Source organism: Cebus imitator, unplaced genomic scaffold (genome assembly GCF_001604975.1).
Source record: "Cebus imitator isolate Cc_AM_T3 unplaced genomic scaffold, Cebus_imitator-1.0 Scaffold23, whole genome shotgun sequence".
Taxonomy (NCBI): domain Eukaryota; kingdom Metazoa; phylum Chordata; class Mammalia; order Primates; family Cebidae; genus Cebus; species Cebus imitator.
In genome coordinates, this window is record NW_016107338.1 from 424,419 (window position 1) to 434,970 (window position 10,552).

General features: G+C 41.8%; 1 long non-coding RNA gene across 1 annotated transcript; it reads left to right on the top strand.

Moving 5' to 3' along the window:
- Positions 1–1,063: 1,063 nt before the first annotated feature.
- On the top strand, positions 1,064–4,347 carry LOC119470136. Its single transcript, XR_005199017.1, has 3 exons — positions 1,064–1,234; positions 1,951–2,026; positions 4,058–4,347. It is a non-coding gene; the product is annotated as an uncharacterized LOC119470136 (long non-coding RNA).
- Positions 4,348–10,552: the final 6,205 nt, after the last annotated feature.

Genomic DNA, 10,552 nt, shown 5'->3' on the forward strand with positions numbered 1-10,552 from the left:
TGCCGAACAAGTTCAATAGCAGGACCAAGAGCAAGAGAAAGGTTAAAGTGATTTAATTGGGAGTCTGGAATAGATATTTGAATATTTTTAGCTGCTCTTCTTTTTTCCTATTGCATAGCACTACTGGGGTATAGTGCTCCCTGACTCACCACAGAAGGGTCATCCCTCTACCTGTCACCTAACAGCCAAGGTGTGGACATTTGACCTAGATTCACCATTTGGATATTCCCATCTGTCTGGGGGCCAGTAGCATTGGCATCACCTGGGAGCCTTAGAAATGCAGAATCTCAGGGCCCACCCAGATGTACTGAATCTGCATTTTAACAAGATCCTACATGATTTATACATATGAAAGTTTGAAAAGCACTAGCTTAGAACACATTCATACTTGTGCAGTTGAGCATCCAGCAGTAGCAACATCCAAAGGAGCAAGGAGATATATCCTTATCAACTAGTTCTTGTGGCATGCTTAGTCATGGGTCCTGCTCCCCACCCATCCTTGGTTCTTGTCTTTCTCCACCAGCTACTCACACAATGCTGTGTAATAAACAATCATAAAATCTCAGGGACCTATAATAAAAAGCATTGTTTCTTGCTCATAGATATGCCAGTTACCTGGGGATATCTGTTTCAGGCTGCAGTGTATAAATTGACTGGAATATCTTTATTGCACCAGTCTTTCATTCTTCTGGGACTAGCAGATTTACCCAGAGAACGCATGTTCTATGATGGACACTCTCAGGGTGAGTGGAAACACAAATGCTTCTAAGGCTAGAGGCATACTGTCTCTTCCTCCAATGCTTCAGTGGCCAAAGAAAATCACATGGGAAAATCCAATGTCATATTTCTCCCGTGGAGGTTGATAGAGGATAAGAAATAAATTTTTACTGAATGACAAACCAAACACATGCCACCTCTTTTCCAAGCCCAGTTTCTAAATTTCCCACTGCTTTTTGAAACCCCTCAATATGCTTCCAGTAGCTTCCTTTTCTGCTGAAGTTAGCAAGAGTCAGTTTCTATTGCTTGAACTCTAAAACTCTCACTGATTCACTTCCCGGAGGAAGTCCAGGTCAAATAAGGAAGGAGGTGGAGTCCAGGGATGCAGCTGTCAGACCTTGGAGAAGAAGTACTTGGAGACTAGAGTGCACAAGATGGCTCAAAAGGGATTAAAGATCAATGGAGAGATGGCAGATTTTAACCAGAGACTAAAATACTGGAGTTTAAGTGACTCAATGTATAGCTACAGGAATGAGTTCCTGAAACAAGTCTCCCATGTGGTTATAAAATGGGGAGGAAGGCAGCAAATCACACTGCCACGTGTGTACCTATGCAACAATCTTGCATGTTCTTCACATGTACCCCAAAACCTAAAATGCAAGAAAATAAATAAATGGGAAAAAAAATAAACAAATCTTAAAAAAAAAAAAAAACACTTAGGATTCTCCAGCAATACACACCAATAGGATATATAGATATAGTTACATAGATTTATAAGAGGAGATTTACTGGAATTGGCTCATGTGCTTATGGGGGCTGATGAGTTCCACAACAGATCGCCTCCACCTTAGAGACCCTGGGATACTGATGGCATATCTCAGTCCAAGCCCAGACGTCTCAGAACCAGGGAAGCTGATTGTGTACCTCTCAGTCTGAGGTGTAAGGTCTGAGAAACTGGAGGACTGCTGGTGTAAGCTCTGGAGTCCAAAGGCTGGAAGACCAGGAGTTTTGTTGTCTAAGGACAGGAATAGAAGAGTGTATCCCCGCTCGAGCAGCTGGACACATTAGCCTTTCCTCTGTTTTTGTTCTCTCCGGTCCCCCGGCCAATTAGATGGTACCTGCCCACATTGAGGGCAGATCTTCCTCCATCTAGTCTACTCAGATCCGTACTCTAATCATTCCTGGAAACACCCTCACAGATATACCCCAAAATATGCTTTACCAATTTTCTAGGCATTCGTTAATCTGCTCAAGGTGAGACCTAAGATTAACCGTCACAGATGGAGACAAAGTCTGGATTAGAGAGAAGGTGAGTCAAATGCCACATTCTACCTGCACACTATACAGAAAAGTGACAAGAGGGTCATATGTCATGAAAGAGACAGGAGGAAAGAGAAGACTATGGTTTTTTGAGTGCTAGGCTCTATAATGGATATTTTACAATCATCGCCCCCTGTAATCTTCACAAAAATTATCCAATGTATTTTACAGGTGAGGAAACCAAGGCTCATATTAAGTTAAATAATTTGCCCAGTGTAACCCAGCCAGTAAGAGGGGGTACAGTGGGGATTCAAGTCCAGTCTGACTACAAAGTCTGTGCTGCTTCCCATTAAACCATACAGTGTAGAAGCTTCCAGTGGGTCAGTGGGAGCAGGTAAGTCTAAGTGCTGGTTCTGTTGTATAATAAGTAGAACATGGGAACATGTCAACCTCCCCTGCAGAGGTTGCAAGGATAGTTGTCCTCAGGGGCAAGACAGGTGTCAGTTAAGGATGGGATGAAATGAAAGGCTATACAGGCAGGGAAGTTTCCCTACAATTGCAACACAGGTTTGGAGAAAGGAGGTCAGCAGTGAAAGATGAGCCCAAGAGGAAGACTTGCAGAAATAGGGAGATGAAAGCCCTGCACTGCAGGAAATGGGGAGAGCTTGCATTTTTATATGGCTGAGGATGAAGAAATGTAGAGGCATGGAACTGCTTTGCATCAAAGACCAAGATCATTCTCTACAGGGGAGCAATAGTGATCCTGCTAAATCATTAATCAGAGCATTTTATGTCTCTATTCAAAATGCTGCAAGAGTTTTCAAAAACACTCAGAATAAAATCCAAAGTCCTAACCAAAGCCTACAAGGAGCCTACATGATCTGGCTTCCACTGAAATACTTCCAGATTTAAATTCCTGCTCATGCCCCTTGCTTACCCGACTCAAGTCATGCCTGCTTCCTCACTGTTCCTCAATGTACAGAGCACACTCCCACCTCAGGACTCTTGCACTGGCTGTTCTCACTGCCTAGAACATACTTCCACAGAATGCTCCATTGATCAGAGGCCTTTTCTGATAACCCAACATACCCATGCCCTTGCCCATGTTTTGTTTTTCTTCTTAGCACTTATTAGCAACCAAATTTATTTATTTAGTTATTGTTTGTCTCCCATCCCACCATGAGAATGCAAGCTCCATGACAAGGGATTTTTGTCTGTTTTTTTTTGTTTGTTCGTTTTAGAAAATCATGTTTATTTTCCACCAGCCTTATTTCCACATTGCTTAAGAGCCTGTGGAAGAACAGCTTTAAGCTCACTTAGTGGTTGTTCCTATGTATTCAGTGGCCTGAGCAGTGGGATCTACAGACCAGTCTTCTGGGGCAGGTTAAGCGCTCCAGTCTTCGGTAGGGAACTGCTGAATAGGCACAGAGGGTACCTGAACACCTTCAAACCAGCCTGCAACCTCAGGCTGAGTAGCAGTGAACTCAGGAGCTAGAGCAGTCCGTTCACCTTGAAATTCCTCCTTTGTCATGGTGTTTTCAGCAGCATCCTGATCTTCTTTTTCAGTCTCTTCAGGATCTCTGTAGAAGCAGAGATCAGGCATGACCTCCTACGAATGTTCACAGGAGATGGTGCCATGCATGCTCAGAACTTCCTGGGCCAGCCTCCACCACATCAGACCCACTGAGTGAGCTTTCATGTTGCAAGGAATGGCAACATCTACATAGTGCAGAGAAGAATCTGTATTACACAGAACAATGATATGCAGGTTAACATAAGATGCCTCTGTGACAGGCTGGTCATCAGCCCTGAGATCAGTAAACACCAGAAGATGTGGCTCCCAGAAGGCTGCCAGTGGATCTGGTTAGTGAAGTTTTCAGAAGCGAAGTAACCAGAAATTGGAATGGCTCCCATGGCAGCAGCAAACTTCAGCATGACCTGCTGGCCAAGATTCCTGGAGGATATGACACTGAGATCAGTAGGGTTTTCAATGGCAACAATGGCACAAGCTGCCAGCAGAAGCCTCTCCCAGGTCCTCTTCAGATTTATGATGTAGATGCCATCACTTTTCCTTTTATAGATGTGCTGTTCCATTTGGAAGTCAAGGTTGGTGCCACCTAAATGGGTTCCTGCTGCAAGGAACTTGAGGACATCCTCCTCTTTCATTTGCAGAACATTAAGAACTCCAGACATTGTGAACATTTCCCTATAAGTTAGGATGGCAAGCCAGAACAACATTGTATGGACCCCTCTCTGGGTAGCGTGAAAAGGGATTTGGTATGTTTTTTGTACTACTGCATGCCTAGTCCCTAAAACAGCCACTGACTTATAAGGAGGTGCTTGGTTAACACTGTCGAATGAAATAAATGGAGATCAAATTAAACTGGCTAGTCAAAAGATTCTGAATAGAACACTGGAATAAATGTGATTTCACTGGAGCTGATATAGATGTCTGCCTATTGGAGAACATTTAATTTCCTCTCTCAGCTGGCTCCTGGGGGCATTAGGTGGGCAGAAAATAAAGGGCATCTCCATGTGCTTGAGTGGGTGGAGGGGAAGTTGATTATAACCTGCCCTTGACTCCTGGTGGCAAAGTCTCCCTTTGGATGAGTCATTTCCACTAAAGGCTAAGTTGATCCATTAATAGCTTCATTTTTATAATGCTTTTAAAATCAGAAAAAAATTATAAAAGTTAATATATGGCATATGTAGAGAGAGATCTTGTGGAGTTTTTTGTTTTGGTTTTGGTTTTGATTTTGGGATGGAGTCTCACTCTGTCTCCCAGGCTGGGGTGCAGTGGCGCTATCCCGGCTCACTGTAGCCTCTGCCTCCTGGGTTCAAGTGACTTTTCCACCTCAGCCTCCCGAGTAGCTGGGATTACAGGCACCTGCCACCACACCCAGCTAATTTTTGTATTTTTAGTAGAGACGGGGTTTCGCCATGTTAGCCAGGCTGGTCTCAAACTCCCGACCTCAGGTGATTCACCTGCCTCAGCCTCTCAAAGTGCTGGGATTACAGGCGCAAGCCAGGAATATGGAACATTACTGAAATGCTATAATGTCAACATCATATTCCCTTTTTCTCAGCCTGTGTCTCAGCAGTTGAGCCATTTTACCCATGGGGTGATTCAAACCATAGGGTTACTGTAGTCTTCTACTAGATTTTATTACTGAATATTTCATTCTTAGGGAGTATTCCAGAGGCCCACCTGTGCTCAGACATACTCTTCCCTCACTCAATTTTGTAGCAGTATTCCTATTTCCCTTTGATAATCTGGACCAATTACCCCAGCCAAATGGTAATCCCCTTTTGGGCCTCTTAATCCAGGTGCATGAGGAATACAAAATGATCAGGTGACAGTTTCAGTTTTCCATTCAGTGGAGCCCTTATTTTGTCCAATGGTGGAAACATTAATTCTTTGGGTACAGAGACCTCTAAATCAGTAATGCCAAAAATGGAAAGAATAGGAAGCAAACATTTTGTAAGTAAGTTGTCTTAGTCCATTTTTGCTGCTATAACAGAATACCACATACTGGATAATTTACAAAGAAGAGAAATTTATTTGACTCATGGTTCTAGAGGCTGGGAAGTCCAAGAGCAAGGTGCCAACATCTGGTGAGGGTCATCCTGTGCTGGAAGGCATCGTATAATGAGGAGACATGCATGCAGGAGGCAGAGTGGGATGGAGGCTGAACTTCATGTTTTTTTTATTTCTTAACTTCATGTTTTTACCAGAAGCCCACTCTCATGATAATTAACCCTCTCCTGCAATCACAGCATTAATCCCTTAATGAGGGTAGAGCCTTCGTGGACTAATCACCTCTGAAAGGCACCTGCCTAAATCACCTCTTTAATTGCTAAAATGTATTTACTAATTAAATTTCCAGCTTGGAAACTTTTTTTTTCTTTTTCTTCTTTATTTGCTTGTGAACCTTTTGCGGACACATTTGAACTATAATATGAATCATTAGATATAATATTTAAAAATAACACTACCACTTTCACCCCCTTGATTCCCAGATACATGAATTCTGACTGTAGGAGAAACAGCACCATATATTATTAATAGTTACTTGTTCAGACCTTTTGCAGCACCCACTCCTCTTGCCTGACTTCTCCAGTTGTCTTCCAGCTGGCTCAGTACCTGAGTCTGAATAGCCCATTTAACCATTCTGTATACCCAGTTGTTTCTAGGTAATGAGACACATGATAAGATCAGCAATTTCTGCATGTGCCAGCCCATTGTCTTGCTTCTTTCTTAGCCAGAAACAATGTTGTGCAGAATATCATGGCCAGGAATAAGGTATCCAGTAATTTTGAGGAGGGTGTTTGAAACAGAAGCATGTTGGCTAAGCAAGCAGGACAAATACATATTTAAAATAAATGTCTATTCTAGTATGGGCAATACATTGACACGAATCCAGTAAACCTGACACCAGGTGAGTGGCTGGTCTTCTTAGATTATGTTGCCATATTAGGTGCTCACCATTGGTCTTTGCTGCTGATAGATTGGGCACTCAGCCGTAGTGGAAGCTAGGTTGGCCTTGATGATGAGAGACCATAGAACTGAGCCCAAGCATAGCCTCCATCTCTGCTGTCATGGCCACTTAGTTCATAGACTCATTGTGCAAGCTGGGCAAAAAGCTAACTGAAATCCAGAGTAGCTAATCTCATCTTATCAATTATTGAGAGTCTCATCCCCTGTGGAGGTTTTCTGGTGAGTGTTCACGTTGCACACAAATATCCTCACATTCTGAAACCACACCTCTTTCTCAGACTCCCTTGTCCCCTGCTCTCTGGAGCTGTTTCTCCCAAATTTCTTGTTTGACTGGCCAGACCATTAACCACTGCTTATTAATTGCTATACATTCATACTTCTCCTTCTAGGCAAAGAGGAAATAGAGTATACCAATAACGTTTTGCCCATTGGGCAGATTTCTCTTCACGCCTGTCTTTAAGGCCCACTCTGAGCAGGGCTCTAATGCTGCTGAGTTCATTTCTTACTACTGACAGAATATTGTAAGGGTTTTCCTCTTCAGTCAGCTGGCCACAAGGAACAACCCAAGAGTCCAAAGGTGTGTCTTGAGGAATAGGTAGATTGCTCTGAAATGCATCCAAAAAGCAAGATGAATTTGCAAATACATAGAGAAATGAACAGATAATGTGCAAAAAAAAACCAAATATAAGAAAATGGGACAGGCACAGCAGCTCATACCTGTAATCCCAACACTTTGGGAGGCCAAGGCGGGTAGATCACCTGAGGTCAGGAGTTTGAGACCAGCCTGGCCAACATGGTGAAACCCTGTCTCTACTAAAAATACAAAAAAAAAAGCCGGGCATGATGTTGCACACCTGTAATCCCAGGTACTCAGGAGGCTGAGACAAGAGAATTGCTTGAACCTGGGAAGTGGAAGTGGCAGTGAGCCAAGATTGTGCCATTGCACTCCAGCCTGGGTAACAGAGCGAGACTTTATATCAATATAAATATGTATACATATATATATATATACACATGTATATATATATATGTGTGTATATATATGCATATATACACACATATATGCATATATATACATATAAGAATATGGTAATGGTAGACTAGGTGATAGGTATATGGATGCTCACTGGACAAGTCTTTTTTTCTGTATGTTTAAAAATGTCTATAAAATGTCAAAAATAAATGCACTGGAAATACTGAACAAACCCTGTTCATTTAACTGAATTGTGCCTCATATAGTTGTTTAAGCCCAATTGTATACATACTACTTCTGCTTGATGATGAAGTTCTGCTAGGCATACTCTATGTCAGGGCATGGTAAATCACCCAGTTTATGCTGATAATTCAGATCTCACAGTCATTTAGTGTACTATATTCAGGTGCTCAGTCTCTATCAGCCTCTAGCAAACTATAGCCTTGGAAAGAGAATAGTGATTTTCCCAACAGAATTTTATTTTGCTCCAAAATCCTAAGGGGCTATGCTATGATTCTTCTATCTAGGCTTTTCACAACCTTTATACATCATCCCAATCTGCCACAAATACTTCAAGGACTATTTCATACCTTAGGTCATAAGAGCTGGGTGCTAAGCAGTTTCAACAAGCCAAAATTTCTCTTATTCTTCAGTTCATTGAAGTCTGGCCCCCTTACAGTTTACTTAGTCAATGGGCTAGAGAAAGGTTACTAAGTAAATACAGCATATGTTGTCGCAAAAATCCAGAATAATCTGTCATGCATTGCTTTTTCTTAAAGGTAGGAATGCAGGGTATTTTTCATTTTACAACTTGTTATTCATTTTGAAGATGTCAGCTAATGTTCCCTAGGGCATTAGATTCCCAAACATTTCCATGAGGGAACACATTGGAATTCTTGTGGGATTTCACAACCACCTTTCAGCAGGCATGTATCTCATCAGAAAGTTGAGAATACCTGCTATTTCCTGCTCTCTGGTCCTATCAGAATGAATGTCATTAATATATTGGATCAAAGTAATATTCAGTAATATGGTGAGATACTCATGTCCATAGGGACAAAATTATGACCACGTTGAGCCAAGAAAATAGAGATAAATAACTGATCCTTCCAGGTAAAAGCAATTGCCTCTAGTATTATCTGCTTATCAGGAGATAGAAAAAAAGGCAATTTCAAGATCAATTGCAACCTTCCAGGTATGAGGCGCTGGGCTAATTTTTCTCTGTTAAAGAGAATCACCAACTCGAACTGAAATTACTACCTGATTAAGCGTATGGTAATCCAATAAAATTCTCCAAGACACACACTAAATAGGTGAGTGAAATGGAGATGTGGTAAGCATCACTACTTACAAGTATTTCAAGTCTTTTTGGTACCTAATCACCACAATTCCAAAGGAATACAATATTGTCTTTAGTTTATAACTTTGATCGGGAGAGGAATCTCCAAGTACTTACACTTGACCCTTTCTACCATAATAGAAATGATTCCATGGATCAAAGAACAATGTTTATTTTTCTACCAGTAGCTGAATATTTCTGCTTCAACTATGAACTCCAGAACTAGGAAAATAAACATAGGATGGATATAAAACTCATTGGGCCACTGTGAGAAGAATGCTAGCACAAACGTTATCACTTAGCTCTCATAAGTCCCATCCTGACTGGGGGACGACTGTGGAATTCAGTTTTCTCAGGGATTAACTTTGCTTCAGAGCCAGTAACTAATCATTCCTGAAAGATCTGGATGTTTGTCTTCCCTGGGGTTCAGTTACCATGGTAAATAGGCCTGAGTCTTCTTGGGAAAGAGGGGGAATAAGAGTTGTATATATCTAAGTTACCACAGGGTTCTTCTCCAGGGTCTCTGATCTCTCCTTCATTCAAGGGGTGCTGGGTCATTGAACTGACTCAGAAATGGAAAAAGCGTGAGGGACATGACTCTTCATTGGGATAGATTAAGTCAGGACTCTTTCCATACACATAAAAATTTTTTTTCTCCTAGATTTACAGTTGAGTAGAGCCTTAGTGGGCTGTCTATGTATTTTGGCCCTGAGTACCTCAGGTTAGCCATCATCAAAGTTTCCTATGGGTCAGACAATTCTGAGAACCACTGTATCCCCGATGCCTGTTATGTAGCCATGCCGCCTTTCTCCACTGGTTAAGTACTACTTCATGGTCTCTGCCACTGTGGGATTGGATCATCTCCACCAAAATCCAGGTGTACATTTCTATAGCAAAATCTCTCATCCAACTCTTCCTTCTCTATTTCCATTTTTTTACATTTGTACTTTTCCATGTCATTGTGAAAGAAATATTCACTGAGCCTTCTTGTGAGTTTAATTTGGAAGGGAATGAGTGAGTGACAAATCCACACTGGATAAATCCACTCCAAAATTTCAAAAACTTACGTCTTTTGATTTCCTTTTTTTTTTTTTTTTTGAGACGGAGTTTTGCTCCTGGAATGCAGTGGTGTGATCTCAGCTCACTGCAACCTCCACCTCCTGGGTTCAAGTGATTCTCCTGACTCAGCCTCCTGAGTAGCTGGGATTACAGGCACCAACTACCACGCCCTACTAATTTTTTGTATGTTTAGTAGAGACAGGGTTTCACCATGTTGGCTGGGCTGGTCTCGGACTCCTGACCTCAGGTGATTCACCGGCCTCAGCCTCCCAAAGTGCTGGGATTATGGGTGTGAGCCACCATGCCTGGCCGATTATTTTGTATCATACTTTGGTGTGTTTCTGGTATGAGTTTCTGGCATCTCAATTTCACATCACATAGGCCACATCAAGTTTTAATCAAACCAAAGAAGCAGTTATATCCTCTAAAATAAATTCAGGCCAATGTGAAACTGTGTTCCTAATCTCTTGGACTCCATGTTCATATATATATTACCCAAGTCTTGTTGAAATAAATTAGCAAAAACTTGCAATTCTCTTGCTAAGGTTTGACTTTGTGATTGGTTCCCTGGGACATGGAACAACATGACTACTTGTATGTTTCAGTATAATGAGCAGGGACAGGAGGGGGATAAGGAGAATTGCAATCCACTGACAAGAAAACTATCTTAGGTGAGATTACAAGGGCTTCAAGCAGGACAGGAACA